This window comes from Scyliorhinus torazame, chromosome 5 (assembly GCF_047496885.1).
Source record: "Scyliorhinus torazame isolate Kashiwa2021f chromosome 5, sScyTor2.1, whole genome shotgun sequence".
Classification (NCBI taxonomy): Eukaryota; Metazoa; Chordata; class Chondrichthyes; order Carcharhiniformes; family Scyliorhinidae; genus Scyliorhinus; species Scyliorhinus torazame.
Window position 1 is genome coordinate 100,059,341 of NC_092711.1, and position 18,662 is coordinate 100,078,002.

General features: G+C 45.6%; 1 long non-coding RNA gene across 1 annotated transcript; it reads left to right on the forward strand.

Annotated features, from left to right (window-relative positions):
- Nucleotides 1-5,795: 5,795 nt before the first annotated feature.
- LOC140419171 (uncharacterized) lies at nt 5,796-15,958 on the forward strand. Its single transcript, XR_011945577.1, has 2 exons — nt 5,796-5,996; nt 13,807-15,958. It is a non-coding gene; the product is annotated as an uncharacterized lncRNA (long non-coding RNA).
- Nucleotides 15,959-18,662: the final 2,704 nt, after the last annotated feature.

The window sequence follows — 18,662 nt, forward strand, 5'->3', positions numbered from 1 at the left end:
TGGAGTTTCCACGTTCTCCCGTGTCCGTGTTTCCTCAGCGTGCTCCAGTTTCCTGCCACAGTCCAATGCTGTGCAGGTTAGGTGGATTGGCCATGCTCTGTTACCTCTTAGTGCCCACAACGTTAGGTGGGGTTACGAGGTTCTGGGAATAGGGCAGGGGCATGCGTCCAGGTAGAGTGCTCTTTCGGAGGGTCGGTGCAGACTGAATGGGCCGAATGGCCTCGTTCGGCACAGTAGATTATATGATGATGATTCTATGATGAAATACACGCATCAACACAGACACACACACACAAACGCACTTATCCAGACACAAATATTAAGACACTGACATACATGTTGAACGTATAAAGACACATTAACACTTTTATTACTGAGCAGTGAAGTATAAACTTATATTAACACAGGCATTAATATATCAACAGAGACTTCAACACACAAACACACACAATAAACACTCATATATACACATTAACAGAAGATAAACAAAGTTCACAGACAGGCGCTGACACACAAATACACAGATCAATACTCATTGACACATGAACACACACAATGACACTTATAAAGACATCGGGACACAAAAGAAGAGTAAAGAAACACGAATTTCGCATCTACACAGACGCAAAAGATAAAGAACAAAGACAAATGTCAGGCAATGGCGGCACGGTGTAAAAGTGGTTTCTCACCAGCACGGTAGCACAAGTGGATAGGATTGTGGTTTCACAGCGCTAGGGTCCCAGGTTCAATTCCCCGCTGGGTCGCTGTTTGTGCGGAGTCTGCACGTTCTCCCCGTGTCTGTGTGGGTTCCTCCGGGTGCTCCGGTTTCCTCCCACAGTCCAAAGACGTGCAGGTTAGGTGGATTGGCCATGATAAATTGCCCATAGTGACCAAAAAGGTTAGGAGGGGTTATTGGGTTACGGGGAATGGGTGGACGTGGGTCGGTGCAGACTCGATGGGCCTGTATGTTCTATGTACCACTTGCCTTTCAATCTTTGGGCAGCATGGTCGACACGGGCTTGGAGGGCCGAAGGGCCTGTTCCTGTGCTGTTTTGTTCTTTGATTAACACTGCTGCCTCACGCCACCATGGACCTGGGGTTGATCCCGCTCCTGGGTCTCAGTCCCAGTTGAGTCTCTCCGTGACCCGTGGGTCTCACCCCCACAACCCAAAGATGTGCAGGGTAGGTGGATTGGCCAATCTATCTTGCCCCTTAATTGGAAGAAAAAGGTTACAGAGATCGATTTCTGAGTGTCATGAACTCAACAGTAGATATGCAATGACAAATATATTAAAGAATGAATTAGCAGCGGGATAAAATGAAATGAGAATATTAAAAACATATCCTGGATGAATAAACAATCTGATTATATTTATTCGGCTCTATCCTCATAGATACCACAGACCACACCTGGACTGAAGACGATGAGGATGATAACGGGAACATCTGGACAACCGCTTCCACATTCATCACCCTGTTCTTCCTGAGCATTTCCTACAGCGCTGCAGTCACTCTGGTGAAGGTGAGAAGATTCAATCCACTCACACTTCAAACTGACAGAAGCCGTTTCAAAAATCTCTAAATGTTTGATTGATTAAAAACTCTGACATCAATGTCCCAGATCATAAACATCTGCTTCATTATTTTCTCTCTCTTTTACAGATCAAGTGATCGGTTAACTTTCGGACGCTGTAGATTTTCCTCAGCTGTTTATTATGATCTGTGTGTGACACAAATACAATATCGCCTTTTGGTGACTCGAACAGTAAAATTCTCTCAGTTTATTATTCTGCATCTGTAACTGAGACAATCTTGGACAGTATTTCTGTTTTCAGTTTGAAATGTACGAGATAATTTTGGCTGTAATGTAATTGTAGCCAGTAATTTCTCTCAATGTTATGTCTAAATAAGTAACTTCACTCGTTCCTTATTTACAATTGTTGCCTTCCCTTTATGCTGAGCTCCTGTCCTCTCTTTCTGGTGTCTGTTACAGTTGTACATACATTTGGCAGTTCAGAGGGCATGTGTTCTGTTCTCACTGTGACCCTCAATCGTTATGTTCCCTTTTGTTAACTTCAAAATAAACTTTTGTGTAATATTTTCTCTAAAATGTTAATAATCATTGAATGAAAAATGAAGAAAATAAGACTTGTCTGAACTCCTTTCTCTCAGGTCCATCGGCACCGCTCCATTTCCCCGATTACACAGTTGTCTCCCCTTTCCCAGACAGATATTTCTCACCAGTCCTGTTTGGGGTGTGTCTGAACTCAAGGCCCCTCATTGAAAGAGCCACTGCGCCACCAAGCGGCCCATCCGGGTAAAGCCATCTTCACCTTTGCCTTTTTATGGTAAACTCCAGAGACATATTTCACAGCTGAAGAATTCCACAGATTCACTGCCCTCTGATGGAAGAATGTCTCCTCACCTCTGTCCTAAATTTGAGACCCCTTCCTCTTAGATTATGCCCTGTCGTGCTAGACTCTCCCACAAGAGGAAACAAGATGATTTTTCAGGCTGTGTAACTGGTTAAAGCTCTTTCCACAGTCAGTTCACTGGAACACTCTCACTCGGGTGTGTGTGTGTCTCGGGGCTTTTCCAGTCACACTGATGTTTGAAATCTCTTCCCACAGTCAGAACAGACAAGCACATTGACAGTTTGTGATATTTAGATCCTAATGAATTGAGTGACTGTCAGATCTTGATGTTATATTTGGCTCGAGTTGCCCAGCTGCCAATCCTCCCGTTCTAATGTCTGAAAAAGAAGTTTACAAAAATGATCACTGTAAGAATAGGATAGAAATTCACAACAGATCATTTTAGTTTCTATCGAACCTTCTTTCCTCTCTTGCTTTCCCCAAGCATGGGTCCAGTCAAAATAAAATACCAAAATCATCTAGAAGCCCCAACAAAAGTGTCGGGAACCTTCCTAACTGAACCAGAATATTGTTCCCAGTGTCTCTGAAACACTCTGTCCGCTGAGGTATCCACTGGGTGTGGAAGGTGTCAAGCATTCCGGCGGGTACCGCATGCTCCCTCTGCAGGGCCACTGGGAACAGACAAGACCACGGAACAGAAGTCGGCAGCCAGAGTAACCACCCACCCCCTCCATAATAATAATAATTTTTATTCTCACAAGTAGGCTTACATTAACACTGCAATTAAGTCACTATGAAAAGCCCCTAGTTAGCACATTCCGGCGCATGTTTGGGTACATAGAGGGAGAATTCAGAATGCCCAATTCACCAAACAGCACGTCTTTCGGGACTTGTGGGAGGAAACCGGAGCACCCGGAGGAAACCCAAAAGGAGAACATGCAGAATCCGCACAGACAGTGACCCTAGCTGGGCATCGAATCTGGAACCCTCGAACTGTGAAGCAACGGTGCTAACCACGAAGAACAAAGAACAAAGAAAAGTACAGCACAGGAACAGGCCCTTCGGCCCTCAAAGCCTGTGCCGACCATGCTGCCTGTCTGAACTGAAATCTTCTAAACTTTCTGGGTCCGTATCCCTCTATTCCCACCCTATTCATGTATTTGTCAAGATGCCCCTTAAATGTCACTATTGTCCCTGCTTCCACTACCTCCTCCGGCAGCGAATTCCAGGCACCCACTACCCTCTGGGTAAAAAACTTGCCTCGTACATCTCCTCCAAACCTTGCCCCTCGCACCTTAAACCTATGCCCCCTAGTAATTGACCCCTCTACCCCGGGGAAAAGCCTCTGACTATCCACTCTGTCTATGCCCCTCATAATTTTGTAGACCTCTATCAGGTCGCCCCTCAACCTCTGTCGTTCCAGTGAGAACAAACCGAGTTTATTCAACCGCTCCTCATAGCTAATGCCCTCCATACCAGCCAACATCCTGGTAAATCTCTTCTGCACCCTCTCTAAAGCCTCAACATCCTTCTGGTAGTGTGGCAATCAGAATTGAACACTATACTCCAAGTGTAGCCTAAATAAGGTTCTATACAGCTGCAACATCACTTGTCAATTCTTGTACTCAATGCCCCGGCCAATGAATGCAAGCATGCCGTATGCCTTCTTGACTACCTTCTCCACCTCTGTTGCCCCTTTCAGTGACCTGTGGATCTGTACATCTAGATCTCTCTGACTTTCATTACTCTGAGGGTTCTACCATTCACTGTATATTTCCTATCTGCATCAGATCTTCCAAAATACATTACCTCACATTTGTCCGGATTAAACTCCATCTAGTATCTCTCTGCCCAAGTCTCCAAACAATCTAAATCCTGCTGTATCCTCTGAGAGTCCTCATCACTATCCGCAATTCCACCAACCTTTGTGTTGTCTGCAAACTTACTAATCAGACCAGTTACATTTCCTCCAAATCATTTATATATATGCTACCGTGCTACCGTGCCATACACCCCACCCAGCTACAATGCACTGTTTTAATAAGACCCAAGAGTAGATTCAGGATGTCACTCTCAGCACAAGCATACTAGATATTATAGACTGTAAGATCCACAAACTCTGCCAAGTTGACTGCAATTTAACAGGTTATTATGGACATTAAACTGTGGGCGATATTCGACTCTGCAACAAATATTTAGTTAAACACGGACCTGAATAAGGAAACTTTGCAGCCACCTGTGAAGTTTAAATGTCTCGTTGTGTCAGGATGAACCAGCATTTGAGGAATATGAAATCTCTGGATTGTTGGTCTCCAAGTGCCGTATTGAACACAGGAGAATGAGCTCGAATTGGGACAGAGATAAGCGTGAGTGAGTATCGTAAACTGCTATTGTAGTGGGGTGTTCTGGGTCTAAGAGTTTTAACTCTGCAGTTAATTGTCAGGGATGCAGCATAATAAACCCTGAACAAAGCAAATATGTGTGTGAGAAGCATCTGAAGCACCAGGAACCAGCTGAACCAGCAGAGCTGAATGTCTCCCAGTGCAGCCACAGTACTGAACTTATTCCAGCTTCCAAGTCCACCTGAGAACCAACCTCCAGGCTATTCATCTACAAGAAGTTTCAGAGCCTCATGAGAATTACTTGCTTCTAAAAGCGCTTCACTCCAACGAAAGTTGCCCAGTGAAGCAGTTGAGGCTCCTTCATTAAATGTTTTTAAGATAAGGATAGATAGTTTTTTGAAGAATAAAGGGATTAAGGGTTATGGTGTTTGGGCCGGAAAGTGGAGCTGAGTCCACAAAAGATCAGCCATGATCTCATTGAATGATGGAGCAGGCTCGAGGGGCCATATGGCCTACTCCTGCTCCTAGTTCTTATGTTCTTGAAGGATCAGTTAAACAAGAAGACAGTGATATAAAGATTGCAATCTACATCTTCAACTTGATCTGTACCTAATTCCTGTGTACGTGTCAGTGAGTGTGAAAGAGACGAGAGACTGAGAAGTTCAAACATCCAGGGAAATAGTGTGACAATAAATAAACTCCTTTCCTTTAAAAAATCACCAGTACGCCTGCTGCTGAAATGTATTTAAAATAAAGAAAAATCACTCTGAAGGTAAGAAAATATCACACAATCATCGTGAAAATGGATTGGAAAGGACCACGAAATGTAATCAACCTTTGGAAAAACCCCTTCAGGTCGCTATACAGAGGCTGCAGACTCTCACACTGAATGTCTACGTGATCCAGAGGCGCCTCCAGGCTACAAACATCAGCTTCAGCCTGGGCGTGGGTGAAACTCTTTAAAAACCTGATATTATGTTTTCCAACGGGCACTAGGACCTGGCTGGGAATAGAAACCTTCAGGCCCCGCCCACTAGCTGTTGCGTCACCAAGACGCCAGCGCATGCGCTCTGCTTCCCCGGTGAAGCACGATGGCGGCTGTGAACCAGGGCCTGGTCCCGGGAGAGAGAGTTGACCGGCGGTGATGTGACCTGAGGATCACCGCACCTCAGGCAAGGGGCCAGGTTGGGAAGGCGGTGCCTTCAGGAATAACTGGGAAGGTGATGTTTGGTCAGTTGCTGCAGTCTGTGTAGTGAAGGTGCTGTCACAGTGGTGTGAGGTGAGGAAGTACAGGATTATCACCCAGCAATGATCAATTAAGGGGAATGTAAATCCAGCTCAGGCTGCTTTCAGATTGGAAAGGGAGTTAAGGTGTGTCCTTCGAGCTGGTGAATGTTGTGGCTTTGGCACTTTCTCTATAAAGTCCTTCTCATTCATTCCCCCTCTTTACAGCACGGATAGAGGCCATTTGGCCCATTCATAATAATCTTTAATATTATTGTCACAAGTAGGCTTACATTATCACTACAATTAAGTTACTGTGAAAAGCCCCTAGTCGCCACATTCCGGCGCCTGTTCGGGTACACTGAGGAAGAATTCAGAATGTCCGATTCACCTAACAAGCATGTCTTTCGGGAATTATGGGAAGAAACCGGTGCACCTGGAGGAAACCCACGCAGGCACGGGAGAATGTGCAGACTCCCCACAGACAGTGACCCAAGCTGGAAATCAAACCCTGATCCCTGGTGCTGTGAAGCAACAGTGCTAACCACTGTGCTACTGTGCCGCCCATAAGATTATTAGATTACTAGCTCTGGACGAATTGTGTCCCAGGATGCTGTGGGAGGTGAGGGAGGGATTGCAGCGGCTCTGGCCCAAAGTTTTAGTTCCTCCCTGGCCACGGGAAGAGTTGCTAGGGGACGTGAGAATAGCTAATGTGATCCTACTATTTAAGAAAGATGGTAGAAGGGGCGGCATGTGGTGCAGTCGATAGCATTGGGACTGCAGCGCTGAGGACCCAGGTTCGAATCCCGGCCCTGGGTCACTGTCTGTGTCAAGTTTGCACATTCTCCCCACAAAACAAAGATGTGCACGTTAGCTGGATTGGCCATGCTAAATTGCCCCTTAATTGAAAAAAATAAATAATTGGGTACTCTCAATTTAAAAAAAAAAAGAAGAAAGGTTGCAGAGATACGCCAGGGAACTGCAGACTAGTGAGTCTCATGTCAGTGGCAGGGAAACTATTGGAGAAAATTCTGATGCACTCTTCTCTCCATTTGGAGAGGTTTGATCAGGAATAGTCAGCATGACACTGTCAGAGGGAGGTCATGCCTAACAAATTTGATTGACTTTTTTGAGCACGTGACCAGGTGTGTACATGGGGGTGGTGCAGTTGATGTAGTTTACATGTATTTCAATAAAGCCTTTGACAAGATCCCACATGGGAGACTTGCGAATGACTCAAAGATTGGCCGTGTGGTTTACAGTAAAGTTGAGTGTCTTGGGTAACAGGAAGATAGAGACGGGATGGTCAAATGGGCAGAAAAGTGGCAAAATAGAATTGAACCCTAAAAAGTGAGGTGACACACTTTGGAAGGGGTAATGTGACCAGGAAGTATTCAATAAACAGCATGGCACTGGGAAGTTCTGAGCAACAAAGGGACCTTGGCGTGTTCGTCCAGAGATCTCTGAACGTGGAAGGACAGGTTAATAGGGTGGTGAAAAAGGCATATGGGACATTACTGTGAGCATTATTGCTCCCCACATTATAGGAAGGATGTGATTGCAGACAGTGCAGAGGAGGTTGCATGGGATGGAACATTTAAGTTATGAAGAGAGTTTGGATAGAACAAACAAAGAACAGCACAGGAACAGGCCCTTCGGCCTTCCCAAGCCTGCACCTACCATGCTGCCCACCTAACCTAAAACCTTCTAATCTTCGAGGGTCCACATCCCTCTATTCCCAACCTATTCACGTTTTGTCAACATGTCCCTTAAATGTCACGATTGTACCTGCCTCCACCAGCACCTCTGGCAGTGAGATCCAGGCACTCACTACCCTCTGTGTAAAACGGTAGCATAGTGCTTAGCACAATTGCTTCACAGCTCCAAGGTCCCAGGTTCGATTTCCGGCTTGGATCACTGTCTGTGCAGAGTCTGCACGTTCTCCCCGTGTGTGCGTGGGTTTTGTCCGGGTGTTCCGGTTCCGTCCCGCAGTCCAAAGATGTGCAGGTTAGGTGGATTGGCCATGCTAAATTGCTCTTAATGTCCAAAATTGCCCTTAGTGTTGGGTAGGGTTACTGGGTTATGGGGATAGGGTGGAGGTGTGGGCTTGGGTAGGGTGCTCTTTCCAAGAGCTGGTGCAGCCTCTATGGGCTGAATGGCCTCCTTCTGCACTGTAAGTTCTATGCAATACTCTATGAAAAAAAACTTCCCTCATACATCTCCTCCAAACTTTGCCCCCCACACCTTAAACCTCGTGTGGTCTCGGTGGTGTTGTCGATAGTGTGGAAGGATGTAGCAGATTACAGAGGGATATAGATAAGCTGCAGAGCTGGGCCGAGAGGTGGCAAATGGAGTTTAATGTAGAGAAGTGTGAGGTGATTCACTTTGGAAGGAATAACAGGAATGCGGAATATTTGGCTAATGGTAAAGTTCTTGAAAGTGTGGATGAGCAGAGGGATCTAGGTGTCCATGTACATAGATCCCTGAAAGTTGCCACCCAGGTTGATAGGGTTGTGAAGAAGGCCTATGGAGTGTTGGCCTTTATTGGTAGAGGGATTGAGTTCCGGAGTCGGGAGGTCATGTTGCAGCTGTACAGAACTCTGGTACGGCCGCATTTGGAGTATTGCGTACAGTTCTGGTCACCGCATTATAGGAAGGACGTGGAGGCTTTGGAGCGGGTGCAGAGGAGATTTACCAGGATGTTGCCTGGTATGGAGGGAAAATCTTATGAGGAAAGGCTGATGGACTTGAGGTTGTTTTCGTTGGAGAGAAGAAGGTTAAGAGGAGACTTAATAGAGGCATACAAAATGATCAGGGGGTTGGTTAGGGTGGACAGTGAGAGCCTTCTCCCGCGGATGGATATGGCTGGCACGAGGGGACATAACTTTAAACTGAGGGGTAATAGATATAGGACAGAGGTCAGAGGTAGGTTCTTTACGCAAAGAGTAGTGAGGCCGTGGAATGCCCTACCTGCTACAGTGGTGAACTCGCCAACATTGAGGGCATTTAAAAGTTTATTGGATAAACATATGGATGATAATGGCATAGTGTAGGTTGGATGGCTTTTGTTTCGGTGCAACATCGTGGGCCGAAGGGCCTGTACTGCGCTGTATTGTTCTATGTTCTATGTTCTATGTACCTGTGTCTCCCAGTAATTGACTCTTCCACCCTGGAAAAACGTTTCTGACTATCTTCTCTGTCCATGCCCCTGATAATTTTGTAGACTTCTATCAGGTCGCCCCTCAACCTCCGTCGTTCCAGTGAGAACAAACCAAGTGTCTCCAACCTATCCTTATAGCTAATGCCCTCCATACAAGGCAACATCCTGGTAAATCTTTTCTGTATCCTCTCCAAAGTCTCCACATCTTTCTGGTTGTGTGGCGACCAGAATTGAACACTATATTCCAAGTGTGGCCCAGTAAAAGTTCTATAAAGCTGCAAAATGACTTGCCAATTTTGAAACTCAATTCCCCGGCCAATGAAGGCAAGCATGCCGTATGTCTTCTTGACTACCTTCTCCACCTGCGATGCCACTTTCAGTGACCTGTGGACCTGTACACCTAGATCCCTCAGCCTGTCAATACTCTTAAGGGTTCTGTCATTTACTGTATATTTCCCATCTGTATTCGATCTTCCAAATGCATTACCTCACATTTGTCCAGATTGAGCTCCATCTGCCATCTCTCTGCCCAAGTCTCCAACCGATCTATATCCTTCAGAATCCTCTGACAGTCCACATCACAATCCGCAATTCCACCAACTTTGTGTCGTCTGCAAACTTACTAATCAAACCAATTATGTTTTCCTCCAAATCATTTATATATACTGCAAACTACACAGGTCGCAGCACTGATCCCTACGGAACACCACTAGTCATAGCCATCCATTCAGAAAAGCACCCTTCTACTGCTAACCTCAGTCTTCTATGACCGAGCCAGTTCTGTATCTATCTTATCAGCTCACCTCGGATCCTGTGTGACTTCACCTTCTGTACCAGTCTGCCAAGGGGCTTACTACCTTCATCAATCATCTCCGTCACTTTCTCGAAAAACCCAATCAAGTTAGTGATTGTGATCTCTTTCACAAACCGTGCTGCCTCTCGCTAATATGTCCACTTGCTTTGAAATGGGAGAAAATCCTGTCTCGAAGAATCCTCTCCAATAATTTCCCTACTACTGACGTAAAGGTCATCGCTTGTAGTTTCCTGGATTATCCTGTATTTTCCTTTCAATTTTCTGGGCTATCCCATAGGCTTGGAGCCAGGAATACTGTGGTGGGGGGGCTGATTGAGGTGTACAAGATTATTAGGGGTTTGAATAGGGTGGATCGGGAGCAGCTGTTCCCCTCAGTTGAAGGTCAGTCACGGGGGGACACAAGCTCATGGTGAGGAGCAGGGGGTTTAGGGGGGTTTTGAGGAAAAACCTTTTTACCCAGAGGGTGGTGACGGTTTGGAACGCACTGCCTGGGAGGGTGGTAGAGGCGGGTTAAAAAGTACCTGGGTGAACACTTGGCAGGTCATAACATTCAAGGCTATGGGCCAAGTGCTGGCAAATGGAATCAGGTCGGTCAGGTGTTTTGCGAGTGTCGGTGCAGACTCAATGGGCGGAAGGGCCTCTTCACTGTTGTTGATGATACAAAGTTAGATGGCATGATGGACAGCCTAGATGATGGCATAAAATTGCAAGGAGATATTGACAGACTAGCTGAATGGGCAAATTTGTGGCAAATGGAACTCAATGTAATTGAGTGTGAGGTTATCTGTTTTGAACCAAAAAAGAATAGAACAGAGGACTTTCTGAATGGAAAGAGGTTAAGTTCAGTGGATGGCAAAGAGACCTGGAGGGTTCAGGTTCATAGACCCCGAAACTGCCAGGAACAAGTGCAGAAAATAATCAAAAAGGTGAATGGAATGCTGGCATTTACATAGAATCAGAGAACATACAGAGCAGGAGGAGGCCATTCGGACCATCGAGTCTGCACCGGCCCTTGGAAAGAGCACCCTGCCTAAGCCCACACCTCCATCCTATCCCCACCTAACCTTTTGGATACTAAGGGGCAATTTAGCATGGCCAATCCAGCTAACCTGCCCATCTTTGGACAGTGGGAGGAAACCGGAGCACCCAGAGGAAACCCACGCAGACACAGGGAGAAAGTAAAATCTCGACACAAGACAGTCACCCAAGGCCGGAATTGAACCTGGGACCTTGGAGCTGTGAGGCAGCAGTGCTAACCACTGCGCACCCATGCTGCCCATCTGGAGAATTGGAGTATAAAGACTCGGAGGTTATGCTGCAGCTGTACAAGACCCCACTTGGAGAACTGAGAGCAGGTCTGGGCACCACACCTTCGGGAGGATAATTTGGCCTTGGAGGGAGTGCAACACAGGTTTACTAAGACGATACCCCACAATACCTGGTCTAAGGGGGTTAGGTTACGAGGGGAGATTATACAATTTAGACCTGTTTTTGCTAGAATTTAGAAGGTTAAGGTGTGATCTGATTGAAGTATTTAAAATATTAACAGGGAAAGACAGGGTAGATAAAGATAAACTATTTCCACTGGTTGGAGATGCTAAAACCAGTGATCATTGTCTAACAATCAGGGCTAGACCGTTCAGGAGAGATGTTAGGAAGAACTTCTTCACACACAAGGTTGGAGAGGTTTGGAACTCTCTCCCACAAACAGCAGGTGAAGCTGGATCAATTGTTAAGATTAAATCTGAGGTAGAGTTTTGTTCAGCAAAGATATTAATGGATAGTTAGGTCACAGATCAGCCTGATCTCACTAAATGGCAGGACAGACTCGAGGGGCTGAATGGCCTACTCCTGTCCCTATGTGTATTTCTGTGATTCTGAAATTCAGGGAACACCGTGACAGGGAAAGAGTCCGGATTAGAACCTGAGTTCGTCCGAGCTGCAAACCATCCCTCCAGATCCTTGCCCTTCATGGATTTAATGAAGGCCAAGGCAATAGTTGGATTATTGAAAGACTTGGCGGAGTTGTTGGATACCATTTTTCGGGTTGCAGGATAAAGCCTGACATAATTCACTCCCCACATGTTTGACCTGCCATTGAACTTCATTGAAGCCTCGATGCTTCGTTTGTGTTGCTGCCGAAAAGTCCTGGAAGAAGTAACTCCTCACTCCTTCCTGGAGCCAGGTGCCACCTCGCCATTCCCTCTCCAGGACATTCTCTCAAGTTGTGGAAGTGAATGATTACAGGCCTGGGATGAAAACTATCCCTCGGCCTCAAAGACCGATGCACCCTTTCTAATTTGAAACGCCCAGGCTTCACATCCAGCTTGAGAAAACGTGGCAGTCGGTCCTCGAAGAACCTCACGGGAGCCTTACCCTCCACACTAAATGGACAGAAAAAAATGTAATTTATGGGCGGTAAGGCAGCACAGTGGTTAGCACAGTTGCTTCACAGCTCCAGGGTTTCAGGTTCGATTCCCAGCTTGGGTCTATGCGGAGTCTGCACGTTCTCCCCGTGTCTGCGTGGGTTTCCTCCGGGTGTTCCGGTTTCCTCCCACAGTCCAAAGATGTGCAGGTTAAGTGGATTGGCCACGATAAATTGCCCTTAGTGCCCAAATAAAAGGTTAGGTGGGCTTATTGGGTTACGGGGATGGGGTGGAGGTATGGGCTTGGGTGGGGTGCTGTTTCCAAGGCACAGACTCGATGGGCCGAGTGGCCTCTTTCTGCACTGTAAATTCTATGATGACCATCTGACAGGCCGACAACTCGGATGTCCTTTCTCCGACCCTCAGTCCTCCAGGACCTCCGCCTTGCCACTCGGCTGGTTGTCAAAGGATTGAATTCTTGCCTCCATCGAGGAGGCATCTTGCTGAATGTTCAAAATTCTCTCCTCCGGATCATCGAACCTCTTCATGGCGTTTTGCAGCTGGGCCTCATGAGGACACAGATATTGAGCCAGCACACTCAGCCTCTGGTCAATAACACGGATAATGTCGGCAGTCATCATTTTCACTGCCTCCCAGAGCCCCGGAAACCGCGGGGTCGAGAGATCTCCTGAGGGTCAGGCCGCCATGTTGAAAAGGCGGCTCCATTCCCGCTGAATCCACCTGCGCTGTTTTATCAAGGCATTTCTTCACTTTTACTGGCATAATCTTACCAATCCGAACCCTGAAGTCTTCCAGGGACACGATAACAAATAATGAATTCAAGAATTAGATAGATGAGTGGCGGGCTATCAGGATAAGTGTCAGATTATAAGTTAGTGGCACCAGAACCTGCGGAAAAGCAACTACTCCCGCACCCTTATCACATGCCTGATACCCACCCCCCCCAACCACAGACAGATTTCTGATTGAGGGTGTCGAGCGTTATGGGGTACAGGCAGGTAAATGGAGAGAAAGCGGAGTTGAGAAGGGATTTCTTTACTCGAGGATGTGGTGAAGCTTTGGTATTCCCGAGGATTCTGGAGATTCAAATAGTCATCAAATATTTTCAAGACACAGAATAATAGGTTTCTAGGTATTGAAGAGGTCAAGGGATATGGGGATAGTGTGGGAAAATGCTGCTGAGGTAGATCAGCCAATGATCCCATTGAATGGTTCAGGTTTGATGGACCGAATGGCCGACTGCAGCTCATATTTGTTGTGATCTCCTGGACAGGAAGCTGTGAGCTTGGATCTGTCAATCAGCCTGAATCAGCACCTTCAGGAGAATAGGGAGGGTGAATATTAGATAGAGCAGAGTGAGAATGGAGGGAAAGTATCTGGGATGGAGATTTACAGCTTTTGGGGAATAAGAGAGAGGAAAAAATGTGACATAGAAACTAGAATTGTTTATTTTGAGTTTCTATCCTGTACTGACAGTGCTGAATTTTGTAAATTGTTTTTACAGGATATTAGACAAAGAGGAATTACAGACAGAAATCTCAAACGTCACGTCTCGATCTGACAATCACTTCTTTCCTTGGAACCTCAATATCATCGGGCTTTGAATCTAGAAGGAAAAATGTTTACCCAAACTGTCAGCTAGAGATTTCAGACATCAGTGTGACTGGAAAAAGCACCGAGACCCACACAACACATACCCGAGTGAGAGTGTTTCAGTGAACTGACTGTGGAAAGAGCTTCAACCAGTTACACAGCCTGAAAAACCATCACGCCATTCACAGTGCAGAGAGACCCTACCCGTATTCTGAACTGATTGTCAAACCTGGAGAGACAGGAGGAGACCCAAAACATGGAGAAACCGTGGAAATGTGGGGACTGTGGAAAGGGATTCAGAGTCCCATCGCAGCTGGAGATTCATCGACGCAGTCACACTGGGGAGAGGCCGTTCACCTGCTCTGTGTGTGGGAAGGGATTTACTCAGTTATCTCACCTGCGGACACACCAGCGAGTTCACACAGGGGAGAGGCCGTTCACCTGCTCTCAGTGTGGGAAAGGATTTACTCAGTTATCCACCCTGCAGAGACACCAGCGAGCTCACACTGGGGAGAGGCCATTCACCTGCTCTCAGTGTGGGAAAGGATTTGCACATTTATCCACCCTGCGGAGACACCAGCGAGTTCACACTGGGGAGAGGCCGTTCACCTGCTCTCAGTGTGGGAAAGGATTTGCTCAAGGATCCCAGCTGCAGACACACCAGCGATTTCACACCGGAGAGAGGCCGTTCACCTGCTCTCTGTGTGGGAAAGGATTTGCTGAAGTATCTACCCTGCGGAGGCACCAGCGAGTTCACACTGGGGAGAGACCGTTCACCTGCTCTCAGTGTGGGAAAGGATTTACTCAGTTATCTCACCTGCAGACACACCAGCGAGTTCACACTGGGGAGAGGCCGTTCACCTGCTCTCAGTGTGAGACGGGATTGCATGTTTCATCGGACCTGCTGTGACACCAACAATTTCACAATCGATTCCAGGGGTTGGATTCTACTGTTATTGTTTCTGCTCTGCATCCAGGACTGCATTTTGTTCATTCTGACAGGTGGTCAGTGGGGATGGTCACAGGGTGATAGAATCTGGGGCTGGTTTAGCACACTGGGCTAAATCGCTGGCTTTTAAAGACGACCAAGGCAGGCCAGCAACATGGTTCAATTCCCGTACCAGCCTTCCCGAACAGGTGCCGGAATGTGGTGACTCAGGGCTTTTCACAGTAACTTCATTGAAGCCTACTTGTGACAATAAGCGATTTTCATTTCATTCATTTTCACCTATTTTCTAATATACCAGATAGGTAAAATAAGGCTATTTAGTATAAATATTAAGCCCCAGTTTTAATACCCATTTTAAATTAAGGATTTCAGCACTCATAACCTCAGGTCATCTCAAAACACATAGCTACAACAGAGACACAAAACAGCCTGACTTATGCATAATTTCATTGTCGATTAAAACAGCACTTTTACTGAGCTGAGATGAGAAAGCCATTGTTCTAACAAATACATGTTCAAGACAGTGTGATATTAAAACACAAGCTGTACCAGTTATCACTCCAAGGACAGGGCAGGCACCATTAAGGCTCTATTGTCCACCATGTGGATATTAACGAAGTCAGCAGTTTGAACTGGACTGGATAATAAAACAGAATCACATTCCATAACATACGCAAATATTCAGACATGAAACATTTAGAACTAATGTTGCACATTGAGGATTGACAGCTAACCGTCGAATCAAATACATTTGATTTTAATCCAAACCAATTAGAATGACATAGAGGTGTAGATAGATGGCTAAAGACTGATATGATTTCCTATAACCATGATGGTCCGTGCGGCCATCTTTATTCATGAATCACCTATACTTTGATCTAAACTATTCGCTGTCTCTATTTTTAATACTTTCACCTTTCCACTCTAACTCTTAAAGTAAATGCAAGCTGTTTTGCCGTAAGCAAGAAACCATTTCTGTATTATTTTGAAAGTTAAATTGTGTACAAGTTGCTCCTCTTTAAGTCCTTTTGCTAGCCGGACTTATCAGAGAATAAGATTTAAGTGACTCCTAATTATAATCAAATAGAGGCAATAAAAGATTCTTGTTTGCGTCCGAGAAGTTTTGACTCAAATTTCTACTGAGTTTTAGTGTCGCAAGCTCCTCACTAAATCGCATAGGAGATCTCTACAGAGGGTTTCTTTCTGCTGGACTGGCCAGTCTCGCCACTTCGCCTCCAGTGGGGCTGATGCTCTTTGAGCCTTGTTGCTAATACCTGGCTTCAAATTGCACAAGGATCAAACAGTGAAAGGATGTTTGGAAGTTTGAAGCTATTTAGTTTCCATTTCTGTTTCAAACCCCCCAAAGCGTGCCACGTGGCCATGGAGATGGGTCCTGGTGGTTACATGGTTCCTTTGTTTAAGTTATCTGGATGTCCCTCACAAAAGGAAAGTATCAGGTTATGAGGGGCAAGTTGTCTGAGGTGGACTGGGAAACTGATTTGTACAGGGAATACCTAATATTTAAGGAATTATTACATGTTTATCAGGGGGTCGGTTAGCTCAGTTGGCTGGATGGCTGGTTCGTGATGCAGAGCAAGGCCAACAGTGAGGATTCGACTCCCGTACTGGCTGAGTTTATACATGAAGGCCCCGCCTTCTCAACTTGGTCCCTTGCCTGAGGTGTGCTGACCCTTGGGTTAAATCACCCCCAGTCAGCTCTCTCTCTGTCAAAGGGGAGAGCAGCCTATGGTCCACTGGGATTTTTGTGACTTTTATTTTGCATATATACAACAAATATAGATTCCTTTAAGGAACAAAAATCCAACAGGAAAAGTGATGCAACCTCAGCTAACAAGAAAAGTTAAAAGATTCCATTAAATGCATTCGAATTCAGCAAAGGAGGACCAAGAAACTGATGAGAGCAAACTGGTGAGAAACATAAAAACTGACTGGAAAAGCTTCTAGAGGAATGTGAAAAGGAAAAGATCAGCAAAGACCAATATGGGTCCATTCCAGGCAGAGACATGTGAGTTTATAATGGAGAGTAAAGAAATGCAGAGAAACTAAACAATGTGTGTCTGTCTTCACAGGAAGATACAGAAATTGTCCCCAAAACACCAGAGAACCAAGGGACTGGCAGAGATTAGTATTGGTGAAAAGTCATACTAGAATTATTAATGGGTTGAAAGTGAATAAAACTCCAAAAGCTGATGATCTACATCTCATTCTAAATTCTCCTGACTCTATCTGTAATGGACAAACCTTTGTCTGAGCCAAACGTTTCCTTTTTACGTAGCCACAGAAGCTTTAACAGTCCATTTTTATGTATTTTGCGAGTTCACATTCTATTCTATTCTCCCTTTTTTCCCTCAATGTCTTGGTCGAAGAACGGAAGTAAATCCTCGGGAATTAATCATCACTTTGGACAGGTTCTGAGACAATTAAGTTTCGACTTCCAGGACAGAATAACTATAATCGTGGAGTGTGATTTTAGATTGTGTAAAAGGGCAAAGTCCTAGTTTATAGTTAACTGTGTAGGTTTCCAAGTTACAGTAGCTTCTAGTTTGTTGTATTAAAAGTCATAAAACTTGAAGTCCCGTCGTGTGATCCTTTAATTTGTTGACTGGGAATTTTATAAGAAGTTGCTGACCTTTATGGGGGTCCTTATCCACAAGTTTTGATTTCCTATTTGAACCTCGGGTACCTTTCTGTCTCTATTGCTCATGTCACTGACAGCCAGGTGATGGAGCTGAGGGCTGAATTTAGCTGAGAATAACGGGGACTGTTTCCCAGTTGGGAAACTGCCATGGGTGTCGCTAATAGAGACAGGAAGGTGCTGGAGGACTGACTGGGAACTGGACCTCCAACCAGTCAGGGTTCGGGGGGTGGGGAGGTGACCGGGGCTGATGGTGATGTGACCCCCAGGGTTCAGTGGCCCCGTGTCCAAAGCGGGGAGTCATGGGAACAGGGTACAGAGGAGCCGAATGGAAACTATTTGGGATCAGAACATTGTGAACATCCTATTACTCAGGTTGTCTTTGATCCACAAGTAATTTACTGTTAGTTTTTTTTAACCATGTTCTCTTTCATCAATAAACTTTTAACAGGAAAATATTTGACTTAGTTGGACTTTTCCTGATTAAATTTGTTCACTTTCAGGAGAGTGGGTGAGAGGGGTTGACAGGCTCTTTAACAGAAACTGAGTCCCTCTGAGGCAATTGGCAAAGGAGCCAGAGGGGTAGAGAAGATTTGAATTTTCTTTGACACTGTTTCAAAATGGGTTCAGAGAATCAGTCTGACTGACTAATTTATCAAGGTTCTCTGAGGAAGTAACACGGGATGTCAATAAAGGGGAACCTGTAGATGTGCTTTATCTGGATTTCCAGAAGGTATTTCCCAAGGTGCCACATCAAAGGTTATTACACAAAATAAGAGCTCGTGGTTTGGGGTCAACATATCAGCATGGATAGAGGATTGGTTAGCGAACAGGAAGCAGCCACTAGGTATAAATGGGTCATTTCTGGGTGGGTAAGATGTGACAAGTGGAAGTCACCAGGATCAGTGCTGGGCCCGCAACCATTTACAATCTATATGAATGTGATGGATGATGGGATAGAATGTATGGCGGCTACATTTGCTGATGGCTCAAGGACAGGCAGGAAAGTAATTTGTGAAGTGGATACAAGGACTCTGCAAACAGGTTAAGTGCGTGGGCAAAAACCTTGACAGATGGAGCAAACTTGGGAAAATGTGAATTGTCCACTTTTGTCTATTATTTAAATGGAGAGAAATTGCAGAACTCTGAGGAATAGAGGGAT